The 13425-nt window shown below is 35.6% G+C and overlaps 1 protein-coding gene and 1 long non-coding RNA gene across 3 annotated transcripts in view; both read left to right on the top strand.

The window, feature by feature from the left end:
- AHCYL2 (adenosylhomocysteinase like 2) overlaps positions 1–13425 on the top strand; it is a 143466-nt gene that overhangs the window by 23364 nt on the left and 106677 nt on the right. The window lies entirely within an intron of this gene.
- Positions 9933–12358, top strand: LOC135321662 (uncharacterized). Its single transcript, XR_010381601.1, has 2 exons — positions 9933–10244; positions 11852–12358. It is a non-coding gene; the product is annotated as an uncharacterized LOC135321662 (long non-coding RNA).

Genomic DNA, 13425 nt, shown 5'->3' with positions numbered 1-13425 from the left:
CTTGTCTCAATCCAATGTAGACATATCCACCTTGCCGAATTAAAGCTGGTTTCTTGCTACCCTTCAACTGCTTTCTTTTTCTGATTACTTGAAAGAAATAGCTATTTGATAAGAAGTCAGTATGTTAAAATCAGAATGTGAGGGCTGGAAGAAACTTTAGAAGATAATATAGGTTGTTAGGGTGATAAATAAATTTAAAATTTTAATAGATTATACATGTAATGGTATAAAATTTTTAAGATGTAAAAAGATTATGTAGCAAAAATAAAGCCCTTGTCCTCTAGCTATTGCAGGTGGATGCAACCGGTGTTCCAGGTTCTTGTCCCGTCCCAGACAAAATTCAGAGACAAGACATAGTGGTTAAAAAAAGTAAAGTGAGGATTTATTAAAGGATGGATAGTACACTCTCACAGGGAGAGCTGGCAGGCTCAGGTGAGCGGCTGCCCTGTGTTTCTTTGGCAAGTTAGTTACATAGGGTGTAAAAATTAATGGGTGGAATATTCATTGGGGAGGGGAGGGTTTGGGGTCATATTCCGTGCTTAACATCCCACTCCACCTTCCCAAAGGGAGGAGGGACTTTTGTCCTTATTTAGTCTGGATTGGAAGTGTCATCATGTGGGTGCATGATGGGTACTTCTAATCTGCAAGGCTAATTTTATTGAAATGAGGGCATAATGAGCAAAAGGTTACATTCGGACACTGGAAATTCCTGCCTTTTCTCACCTTTGTTTGTTGGTCTCCAGGCCACTCATCACCCCTAAAGGTGTGGCCCCTTATCAGCCCAAAGGTTCCTGCTTTTCTGTCTCTGCCGGGGACCCCTGGTGCCGTGATGTATAGTTTCCTGCATTTGGCTTGTGCCCTTCCTTTCTGCCCACTTCTACCATTTGGTCTGTGTCCCCCTTTCTCTCCTCATATCTAGCTATCTGCCTGCTCTAACATAGCCACTTGATTGCCCTCTTTAGAAGGAACTGGAGTATTTAGTTTTTATGTGTCCTTCAGGAGTTATTTTCAATGTATTTTGCCTTTACAGACTAAGCTATAATGAATATATTTGTATATATGTGTTGAACACGTATGTGAATGTCTGTAGAATAAATTCTGACGAGTGAAATTTCTAGTTCAAAAGGTATGTATTTTTAAATTTTATGACTATTGCCAAACACAGTAGAGAGTATACCAGTTAATATTCCCAACTAGTTATGTGTGAATGAACCTTTTCTTATTGAACTGATTATCTAGTCTGAATCTTAGGAGGAAACAAAATTTATAGATTAAAAAACATTTTATTGTCCTGTTCTAATTGAAGAGAGGTTGGTAACCCCCTTTTGTTTCAACATGATCCTCGTGAGTCCTCAGAGTTCCAGAGTATAGGTTGAAAACACTGATTGTAATCCAGCTCGCCTTATTTTATGTATGAAGTATTCCAAAGAAATGGAGCTATTCTTCCAAGGCCTCCCCAAAAGGAGAAAGAAGATGGACTATAGAATTCTCCAAGAAAAATAGGAATGGCTCTGAAATATATACAAAAGGAATTTCTTAGTGTTCTGTGTAACAGGTAAACCTCAGTTAATGAATTTTGAGAATTAAACTGTTTTAAAATAACATTTGCTGTTTGATTTTGTTTTTATAATTTCATGATTTTAGTAAAAGCAAAAGGGACAAAGACTAGCTGAAGAGGATAAGGTTATAGGAGAAGAAGGATCTAGAGTGTCTAGTCTAGTGCCTGGTAAGTAGTGGCTGCTCAGTTACCCTAGTTCCTTGTTGGTGGAAGTACAGACTAGTCTAACCATTTTACAGGGTAGGTATAATGCATTGTGTATACCCTATGATCCAGCAGTTCTTTTTCTAGATATATATCTGAAAGAAATTGTCACACGGATCCACAAGAGGTCATTCATTACATTGTTTTTTGTGCATGTGGACAACAGTCTTGTCCATAGTCTTTTCCCAATATTAAGTAAATTGTGGTAGATTTATACTACTGAGTACTGTTTGAAGCAGTGAACTAGATAGTGCTGAATAAAGACAAAAAGAAACAGATTGAGATATGTAACACAGTAGCACTTATAAAACTTAAAAATGTATATAAGGTAAAGCACATTACACAGTTTGTAAGAAAACATCTAAACACATTAAATACATTACAATAATCGCCTAAGTTGAGGGGGTGATGAGAGGAAATAAAAGAATAAACAGAATAAAAACATGTAAATATGAAACTTCATTTTTCTGGTGAGGTGATCTTTGAAGCATGTGTTGGCTGGCTAGGAGGATGTCTACAGACCACTTACCCCTGTGTCTTTCATTTTTGCTGTATTTGGGAGTAAATTATCATTGGAATATATTTTTTTATTAATCTGTACTTAAAGTGAATGTTTGGAGTTCATGTTTCAGAAATCTTGCTCCTTTTTTTGGTCTTTACTTCCTCTTCACTTTTCCTGTTACTATGTGTTTGGTGGTTGCCTTTTACTGCAGAGAATCCTAGTCTCATTGTTTATGTCTGGTTGAGGTACTACTTGTATAGCTAGTTGTCATTTTATGTTGTCATTTTTAGAAGATAATAGTGTTGAGTCATAGGAGAGACTTTTCAATGTCCTTTTAGATAATGGCCTTTTTTGATTAAAGCAAAGGGAAAAAATACTGGTAATAAAGCAATCACTGCTTGGATCCATTACTCAATCAAATTTGTTATCTGTCTTGCTTTTCCTGTAAGAATCTCTGGTTGGGGCAGGTAAAAATACTGACTCCTAGAGAGTTCCCTGAGATAGCAGTAAGATCTTGGGTAGAATAAATACAGGAAACAAAGAGCCCTACCTTTCGTCAATTTTTGTTGCCAGAACTCTCCTTTTATAGGTCGTGAACTTTTGAGTAGCCTGAGTTTTGAGTTAGCCTTAACTGAGGTTTTAATTTTTAGCATGAACCACCCAAGCCAGAGCTTCAGATTAGCAACTGGAGAAAGGAGCTGTGATGGAATTAGAGTAACCTTGGCAACCATTATAATGTAAATGAGTTCCTTGGGAAGGAAGTTGAGAGCGTGGGCACTTGTTTGGGCATTGCTTTGGAGATCTTACTACTAGAGCTGACTAGCATTTTGCTATTTTAAAAACCTGGTGTAACTCCTCTTTGGACACCATCAAGTCCTGTGCCTCTCCAGCCTTATTTTAGTTTAATGAGAAGCTAACACCATGTTTTAATTTGTGTATAAAACAAAATGAATCTCTGATGTGTTTTTCCTCTTCATATACATGAAGACCTCTTTCCTCTACTAAAGTTAAAGTTTTTCTCACTGTCTTCTGGCACTAAAGTTGATGCAGCTCTGCACCAGGTCTCTGATGCACAAAGGAAGCCACTTAGGTTTCCGGAGAAACAGTGTGGTGTGTGCCTTGCATACCCTGTTGGCCAAGATTTTGATGCCATAGCTACCCTGTAAGCAGCATGAAAGAGACAAATCTTTGGTTTCAAATCTCAATTTTTTTTTTGTTTTAGCATTTAAGCTTTAAGAAATAAAAGTTTGTTTTATAGTTTTAATGCAGGCTTACTCTGTGGGTTTAGAGATTGGATGACTGGAGGGGAATAATAATAAAAGTGAAACCAAAGTATTACCAAATTGGGGTTGAGTTGCTAAGTGTGCTTATTTATTTTGTCCCTAATTAGTTAAAGGGTTTTGACAAAGAGATTGTGGGTAAAAAGCTTAGAGTTCTGATTCAAGGTTAACCATTGTCATGCTGTTTGGTGCCAAGCAAATAGCTTCTGTCAGTCTCAGTTTTCTCTCTGTAAAGGAAGAGTGAAAAAAATGACTCTATTGTAGGGAAATATTTACAAAAGGAATTGAAATGTAACTAGTGGTATGGTCAAGAATATCATCTAAGACACATTCTAAATTTCAGGGTAATGTGCCTCAGGTATCCTATGTAGCTTGCTTCAGCTAAGGCTTTTAAGTGTTTTTACTTTGGTTCTTAAGTTTCCTTCCTCCAGCCTTATTCTTTTGTTGAGTTGTCATTGATGTCACATCAAATATTCCTGTATGACAACTGTCTTTCTTGGCTTAGCCATCAACAGGTGAGTTGATTTTGAACTTCAAATATTTGAGCATTTATATGCAAAATTTGGAACTGTGTGAGTGGGGAATAATTACAAAATGTATAAAAGCATAATACCTACCACTCAATATAATAGTCATTCAGATAACTTGGAAATAGCTCTGATGTTACTTTTTCTGCCTCAGATCTTCTCTTGTGGAGATCATTCATGATTCTCTAGTTCTTCATATGATTTGGTTTGCCAGCTGCATTACCACCATCTTGGTTATCTGTTCTGAATCTATTATATGTGGTCAGTGTCACTTGTTAGAGGTCATATTCTATATTGTAATTCTTGGGAAGTTGCCTGACCTATAGTGATTTTCTTCTTTGTTCAGGTCATTGTACTTTAACTTTATTAACTGAATTTGTGTGAGCTTTTTAAGCTGACACTTCACACTGAAGGTTCATCTTGAGTTTACAGTCAACTAAACTCTCAACTAATTATCAGCTAATATTAAAATTGATTTCTTACTAGTAGCAAGCTTACTTTTGTTTAGATAAGTTATTTACATTTATCCTTGATAAATTTCATTTTGCATTTTCAGCCCATTGTGTCTATCTGTTCAGGTATTTTTGATTTTTGATTGTCTTTCATGGTATCTAATCTTCCCAGGTTTATATCATTAGGAAAATGTATAAGCTACCATTTAAATCTGAAAGTGTTGATAAACATTGACTAAAGTAAGGCCAAATACAGAGCCTTGTGACAACATGAGAGCCTCCATCCAGATTGGTATCAAGCCATTGATTAATAAGCTGAGGATGGTTCAGTCTATTCCCAATCTGTCACCTAACTAACATAAGAAACTTTACCTTGATTTCAACGAGGTGTATTTGACCTATTCTATGTTATTTCTCTAATCTCTCAGTCTAGTAGTTTTTAAATATGGTTAGCATGATTTTTTTTCTTATTGAACCCATTCTGGCTTCTGGTGCTCTCTGTACCCCTTCCCTATTCTACCTTAGGCTGACAGAATATTTCTGGGAATTCTTGTTAAACTTTTTTTTTCCTTCCAGTTTTCTTGAGATATCATTGACATATAGCACTGTATAAGTTTAAGGTGTGTAGCATAATAATTTGACTTACATACATCATGAAATGATTACCACAATAAGGTTAGTGAACATCGTCACCTCATATAAATGCAGAATTAAAGAAATAGAAAAAAATTCTTTTCCCTTGTGATAAGAACTTTTAGGATTTATTATTTTGACAACTTTCATTTGTGATGTTCTTCAATATTAATTATATTTATCATGTTGTACATTACATCCCTAGTACTTACTTATCTTATAACTGGAAGTATGTACCTTTTGACTGCCTTCATCCAATTCCCCCTTTTCCCATCCCTGCCTCTGGTAAGTACAGATCTGATCTCTATGAGTTTGTTCATTTATTTGTTTTGATGTATAATTGGCCTACAACACTCTGTTATTTCCTGGTATAGAACATAATGATTTGATATTTTTATACATTTCAAAATGATCACCATGCTAAGTCTAGTCACCATCTGTCATCATCATACCAAGATATTATATAATTATTGACTATATTCCCCACCCTGTACATTTCATAACCATGATTCATTAATTTTGTTACTGAAAAGTTTGTACCTCTTAATCTCCCTCACCTATTTCTCTCGTTCCCCCATCCCTCTCCCCTCTGGCAACCATCTGTTTGTTCTCTATCTGTGACTCTCTTTCTGTTTAGTTACGTTTATTTGTTTTGGTTTTTAGATTCCACATATAAATGGAATTATATAATATTTGTTTTTCTCTGTCTGACTTATTTCACTTAATGTAATACTCTCTAGGACCATCCATGTTGTTGCAAATGGCAAGATTTCATTCTTTTTTATAGCTGAGAGATATCCCATTGTATATATGTGTGTGTGTGTGTTCATATATATACACACACCACATCTTTATCCATTTGTCTGCTGATGGACATTTATGTTGCTTCCATATCTGGGCAATTGTAAATAATGTTGCATTGAACAAAGGGGTGCACATATATCTTTTTTTTTTTAATTCAGAGACTAGTAGCACTAGTTATAGTTTATTTTTTTAACTTTATTTATTTATTTATATTTAATTATTTTATTTTGGCCGGAGGGGGAGATAATTAGGTTTATTTATTTTTGGAGGAGGTACTGGGGATTGAACCCAGGATTAACAATTTTTAGTGTTAATAAGATTCTGGATATGACCTTGGTAGTGGTTAATGGAGGTAGAAAGGTGAACATTAGAGATAAGATAAAGGAACTTGAAAGCCAAGGTCTTAATGGGCCACCCATGCATTATTGAAGTCACCCAGTGTTACAGAACTTCTAAGTTGTCTACTCAATGTCCAGTTTCTACTGCTGCTTTATTAATAGAACCCTGGGCAATGTGCACTGGAAAAACTATACTATTTAGAATTAGATTCAGCTTCATAGGACGCTAACCCCCAATAACAATGACTTACATGCACTTGGGTTTATTTTCTCATAAAATATGCTATCTTTGTTCATATAAAATCATCATTGTTTCACATCTTTTGTAGCATTTATGGTATTATTACATTCTGAGTAAGTTATATACATGATTTACCAATTCTACTCAACTGTAACCCTCAGAATGTATATACTGTATTTAATTTATAAAGAAATACAGAGATAAGCATTACAAGGTTGGTATGGTAGCTCCCCAAAGATTAGGGACCCAGACTACTGTCATTTTGTTCTGTCATTCTTAGTATGTTGCTTCCATCCTTAGGGACAGTTTTATGGTTCAAGATGACTGCTGGAGCTCAAGGCATTAGAAGGAGGAAGGGCAAAAGGTGCAAAAAAAAAAAAAAAAAAAAAAGCCTTTCTAGAAGCCCCACCCAACAACTTCCACTTACCTATTGTCTGATAAACCCAGGTTAATGGTGGAATTAGGATGACTATAATGAGAGAGAGAAATTTAATAGGTGGCATTAACTAGGAGGGGAAGAGATAATGTAGTTGCATGGCATGAACTTAAAAGAACTGCTTTTTATAAGAGAGTGAAGAAGTAATGTCCTGGCGGAATATGCAAGTGCAGAGCTTCTTAGGGGTAGTATATCAGGCAATTTTGAGGAATAGCAAGGAGGCCAGTGTGACTGGAGTAGAGTAAGAGGGGGAGTTGTAGCGATGAGACCAGAAGATAAGGGAGACAGATCATATGGTCTTACTATGTCATATTAGGGATTATAGGCTTTAGTGAGATAGGAAACTATTGGAAGGTTTTGAGCAGAGTGACATTATCTGATCTTGTTTTAACAAGATCATTCTGGCTGCATAGTTGAGAGTAGACTGAAGGGGGTCAGGGGTGCTAGCAAGGAGACAAGTTCGGAGGTCATCGCAATAACCAGAAGAGAGATGATGATAGTTTGGGCCAGATAATACTGGTGAAGATGGGAGAGTGGTTAGATTCTGCATATATATTGAAAGTAGAGCAAGCAGGAAATGTGAATGAATCTGATGAGTGAAAGAAAGAGAGGAGCTGGGGATGACGTCAAAGCCATTGACCAGAACAACAGTAAGGATGGGAGCAATAGGGACAAATTGTTCAAAATGAGGCTGTGTTGGTACGGTGACTTACTTATAGGTTTAGTCAGTTTCTTCCTGTTTCAATATATTCGTGTATTCTTTTCTTCCTTTTCAGTGCACATTTAACTAGCTTTCAGTATATTCATTCACTGTTGTGCTCAACAAATGTCTGTTGAACAGTTACAAAGTGTTTCAGCCTTTATGGATTAGGTTTCTTTGGTTGCATACTGACTTAAGTGACAAAGGAAAGGGGTGGGTGAGGTGGGGTGGGATATTATAAGAATAATAGGGGTAACTCACAGAATCAAAGGAAATGCTAAAGAATCATGCCTTAGAAGAGCCCTGAACTACAGTGTCATCCCACAGAGATCTAGATAGCATAATGGACATAATATTTTATATCAGAGTAACCCTATCTGGGTAAATCACTCATGTCATTGAGTATCAAATTTAATAATGATCTGAGTTAGATGCTGGAGTAGGACTGGTTGGGGAGGTGGCATCCAAAGCTGAATAAAATATAAGACATTCATTCAGAGGGTTATAATAGAGTAATAATAGAGTAGACTTAATAAATAATATAACAATAATAGAGTAGACTTAATAAATCATATAATAAATTAGAATGTAATAAATGCCATAAATGCTATAAAATATGAAACAAAGATGATTTTATTTTATATTAACAAAAATAGTTTTCACTTTAGATATAAATAGGTTTTAAAGGAAAGATAAGCAAGAAAAAATGTTGAAGAGAAACTCCTTTGTTCACTAGTAGAGCATGAATATGTTATTTACATTGTGAAGACAGTAAAATACGGTACATCCATAGAATGTAATATTCAGCCATCAAAAATTATGTTGCACAAGTATACTTAATGAGAAGGGGAAATGATCATTTTATGTGGAAATAAAAAATGAATTATAAAGTAACATGAGCAGAAAATTTTAATTTAAAGTATCAATTTAGTTTAAAGGGATGAAAGGAGAGAAGGGAGACAGGGAGGGAGAGAGAGAGAGGGAAGAGAGAGAATGTGTGTGTGAAACCCTCCAGTTTATTGAGTTCACTTTAGCCTTATTAGGTTTGAGCAGTATTGTGGGTAATACATTGGAGGTTGGGGTGAGGCTAGTCTTTACGGCTTAGGGAATAGGCTATTGTGGTTATCTAAGTAAGAGAGGATAAGGGCCTGACCTAAACAAGAAATAGAGAAGAGGAGCTCTAATAAGAGAAATATTAAGATGGAATTTGGTGATGTTTGTGTGTTGAGGTGGAAACTCTATGTTATTAGAGAAAGATAAGTTTTTAGTTTTATATAATTGGATAAATGGTAGTACCACCTCCTGTTTATTTCATAGTCCTAGGAACGTGAGAAAAAGAACTGAAAATGCCAAATTATCTATTTTAAGAAAACACTTGATGAGGGGAAATACCTAGAGAGAGTGAAAGTGAGAAATAATTTCTGTTGAAGACTTTTTAAACAAACTTGCCATTTCAGTCTATTCGCCTTTTACTCTAAATTCTAATTAAAATTAATAATTTCCAAGTCTGAATTTTAGCAGTTGTGGGATGATTTTTAAATTCCTGTGCTATCTTGAAGATCTTGTTTTTATCAGCTAGAGCCTAAAGAAGTTCAGCTTGACAGAAAATTGTGGTATAACCAAGTGGAAAGATCTATGTATTAGAAAGCTGTAACTTTGAAGGAGGCATTAGGGAGTTTGGGTATGGTGTATGATTCTTTGGAGACAATGTTAATGCTGAGTTTCACTTGCTTAAACAAACAAACAAAGATCTTGAGTATTGCTTAGTGGGCTGAATTTCTCCTTTGGTAGAATGTTCTAGCTTTTTAAAAATAAATAGATGTCTTTTTTTTTTTTTAAATAGCTTTATTGAGGTAAACTTTCCTACCATAAAGTTCATTCATTTAAGGTGTACAATTCATTGTTTTTTGTGTATTTACAGAGTTGTGTGACCATCACCATAACCTAATTTTAGAACACTTTCTGTATCCCCAAAAGAAACCTCATAGTAGTCATTCCTTCCTCCTCCCACTTTGCCTCCCATGCCATCTCCAGGCGAGCACTGATCTATTTTGTCTCTATAGGTTTGCCAATTCTGGACATTTCATATAAATGGGATCATACAATATGTACCTCTTAATTTTTAAGGTTTTTCCCTTTCTAAATGTTTCTTTTTGTGTTCCACGTATTTAGAGGTCACTTTAAAGTTTATAATGTTTATAGGTCTATCTTGAGTGATAAATTTGCTTAGTTCTTAATTCATATTTGTATCCTATCATTTAATACAATGCTTTGTACATAGCATATATCAAACAATTTATAGTATTACATGAATTTTTAATGGATATTAAAAAATACTCTTTGTTGATATTGTCGCATGTCTGAATTTCCTTTACTGTTTTCTTATTCCCATTTTCTCCCCTAACTATTCACTTTCTAGCTGAATAATGTTTTTACCTACACTGCTGATGGAAAGTTTTTTACTCACTCCTTCTTTATTCTGGCCGATTCATGTAATTATACAGGACTTAGTAGGAGAGAAGTCAGAAGTTTACTGAAAAGAAAATGAAGCCCATTAGGAGACTAATAGGTATATCTTAATACTCCATTTCTCAGTTCCCCTAGACCCTACCTCATTATATAATCTGGGTCACCCTGGTTGGAGGATTCTGCCTTCCAAATGTAATGTCAGTTGTGTCTAGGATTACCTTGGTATACCTACTTGAATGGTGTTCTCTTCCATTAAACACTAGAGCACAAAGAGATTCAGACAGGATCTTAAAGTATGTACATTCCCTTAGTTAAAATCTTCTTATTGCAAATAATCTTGAATCTGTGAGTGCTCTGTCCTGTTTGTGATGAAAGGCAGATTTTTTTTTCTTTTTGAGTTTTGCTTCCTGTGGCCTTTGGTTTTGGTTTTTATTTTTCCCGCTGTCATATGCTTTACATCTGACAAAAGGTGAAAAGGGCACTAAAGATTCCTAGTCAAATTCCAGATAGAATATAATAAACATTATTTCAAATCCAATAGCTGAGCTTGTTTAAAAAAAAAAGTATGGAAAATTTTCAGGGGCAAAAAATTAAAGAGGGTATTTAAAACCAAAGTGATAGCTACTTATGCTAAAGTCATAGCTGCTGTGGGTAACTAAGAGTTTTCCATTTTAATAGCCATACAGGAACAGGAGACTTTCTTGCCTCCCTCCATAAAGCTAGCTCCTCAAAAAGTTGCCATATCATTGAAAAGTTGTTGTAGAAAAACATCTATCCAGTGACATAGGTGTCAAGGAAGTTTGTCCACACTGAGTGAGCTCTAGGTAAAAAATTTTGTTCTGAGAATTTGTTACCATGGGCTTGTCCTCTTGTAACTTTAGTTTAGAGTATCCCTCTTTCTCTGCAGTTCAGGGAACCTAAAGCTGAGAAATTAATATATAGAGTAGTCCTGAGTCAGTGATGGTCCCTTGGCATCTGGATAAAGCAAATGCAAAATGTCTGTATAGGAATATCCTTAATGTAGGCCACACTGCTAAAAGTGTCCTAGAGATTTTTTTGAAAAATAAAACTTTAAAAAATATAGTCATTGAAATTTAAAACTCAATGGACAACATCAATGATAGAGGGGATAAATTATGGTATATTCATACAGTAGAATACTATAAAGCAATGGAAATGAATAAATTGCTGGTATGCACAGGATCATGGTTGAATAATAATAATGCTGAATGAAGGAAGCCAGACACAAAAGAATACATACTATATGATTTCATTTATATAAAGCTAAAAACCCTACCATATGTTGTCAGAAGTCATGATAGTAATCTCTGAGGAAGAGGGAAAGGATAGTGACTAGGAGGAGGGAAGGTGGAGGTTTCTAGGGTGCTGGTAACATTGCATTTCTTGACCTGGGTGGTAGTTACGTGGTTATTTCACCTTGTGATAATTTATTGAGCTTATGATTTGTATACTTGTTCAATCTAATAGAAGGTAGGAGTCAAACATATAATAAATATCACAGAAAAAACAGGATAAATAAAAAGCACAGTAAAAGATGGTGGAAATAAATCCAATGCATCAGTAATCATAATAAAGTAAATGAATTCCACTTACCAATTATAAGACAGATTGTCTATTAAAGCATGTTTCCAAGATGACTGACGTTAGTTCCTTTCTTCTACTTGTGTGCCATTTTCCCATCTATAGGTGGAGTTTATTTCTCCATTCATCTTGAATTTGGGCTGGTTTTAGTGACTTGTTTGATCAATAGAATGTGCCAGAAATGACATTTTGGAGCTTTTCAAGTCTAAGTCATGAGAAGTTTTGCACCTTCCAGCTAGCCTCTTTGAACATTCTTTTTTGGAATGTTCTCCCATAGAACACTCAAGCTGGGACCTAGGTGGCATGCAAAGAGAGGCCCAAGCCAGATGGAGGGGCCTAGCTGAGCTCCCAGCTAACAGACAACAGCGATCATCAGCTGCCAGCCACATGAATGAGTGAAGGAATCATCCTGGACATTCCAATCCCAGCAGACATCAAACTCATGCAGCAGGCATATGGACCCAGTCTAGCCATCTTCAGACTTAAGAGCCACCCAATCTGAGGCCCCAGATGTCATGGAGCAGACATGAACCATCCCTACTGTATCCTGTCTGAATTCCTGAACCTCAGAATTATGTGCATAATAAAATGTTTGCAGTTTTATGCCAATAAGGTTTGGAGTAGTTTATTCATAGCAAGAAATAATTGAAACAATTTGGTACCTGAAATTGAGGCACTGCTATAACCTAAAATGTGAATTGGCTTTGGGACTTGGCAGAGGGTAGAAGCTAGAGAGATCTTGAGACTGTTAGTGAAGCCTTGAAACACAGAAAAATATTACTGGAGGCTGGATAAAAGGGAACTTTTGCTATGTGGTGATGGTGGTACAAGGTTTGTTAGCACTGTCACATGTGATAACATGGAAGATAGAAAATGTATCTAATGAATTCATTTTATCTAGAGAGATTTCTAGGCAGAATGTTGAAAAGTATTACCTAACTCCTTCTAACTGCCTATGTTGTACAAATACAGAAATGAATGAACTAAAAGATGAACTATTCAGTTTTTAAGCAGAATTTAGAGGGGAAATATTTCTAACCCAGGATCTGTTATGTTAGAAAAGAGAATTTTTTTCTCATCCTCTGTTGCTCCAGATAGCTGATGACTTCTAAAAAAAAATGGCTTAAAAGCAAAGATAAAATTCAACATGCTGTCAATAAAATATGGCCTCAAAGTAAAGATCTCAAGGATGCAACTATAAATCCCTTTGTTAAACTTTGGAAAGATTTAAGGCTGTGCCTCATAGAACCTTTCAGCTAGGTGAAAAAATGTCTAAAAATATTAAGGGAATACCTCTTAGACCCTCTTAGCTAAACAATAGGACTTCTAAGGATTGGAAGGGTGTTTTCTTACAGTAGCTTCATACAGAACTTGAATAGAGAAGGTGGGTATGACTCTGTCTACTGGAGTGAACCTATAAGATTCATAGGAAATCTGCAAGATTTTTAATAAATTTGTACTAATTGTAGCAGCTTCAGCATGGATTAAAAGAATCAGAGACAGTGAAAAAAAAAATTTTGGACTTCCCAACCATCTACAGGCAGAAACAGGCTGAGAAGGCTACTCCATTGCAAATATTAATCATCTCTTATGTAAAAGGAAAGATAATTCAGGGTGGGGTCAAGAGTTTTGAAGGATAACTCTTCGAGAGTAGGGTTGGGCTGTAACCAAGAAACTGG

This window comes from Camelus dromedarius, chromosome 7 (genome assembly GCF_036321535.1).
Source record: "Camelus dromedarius isolate mCamDro1 chromosome 7, mCamDro1.pat, whole genome shotgun sequence".
Lineage (NCBI taxonomy): Eukaryota > Metazoa > Chordata > Mammalia > Artiodactyla > Camelidae > Camelus > Camelus dromedarius.
The sequence above is the reverse complement of the archived record's forward strand: the minus strand, read 5'-3'. Positions and strand labels throughout refer to the sequence as shown.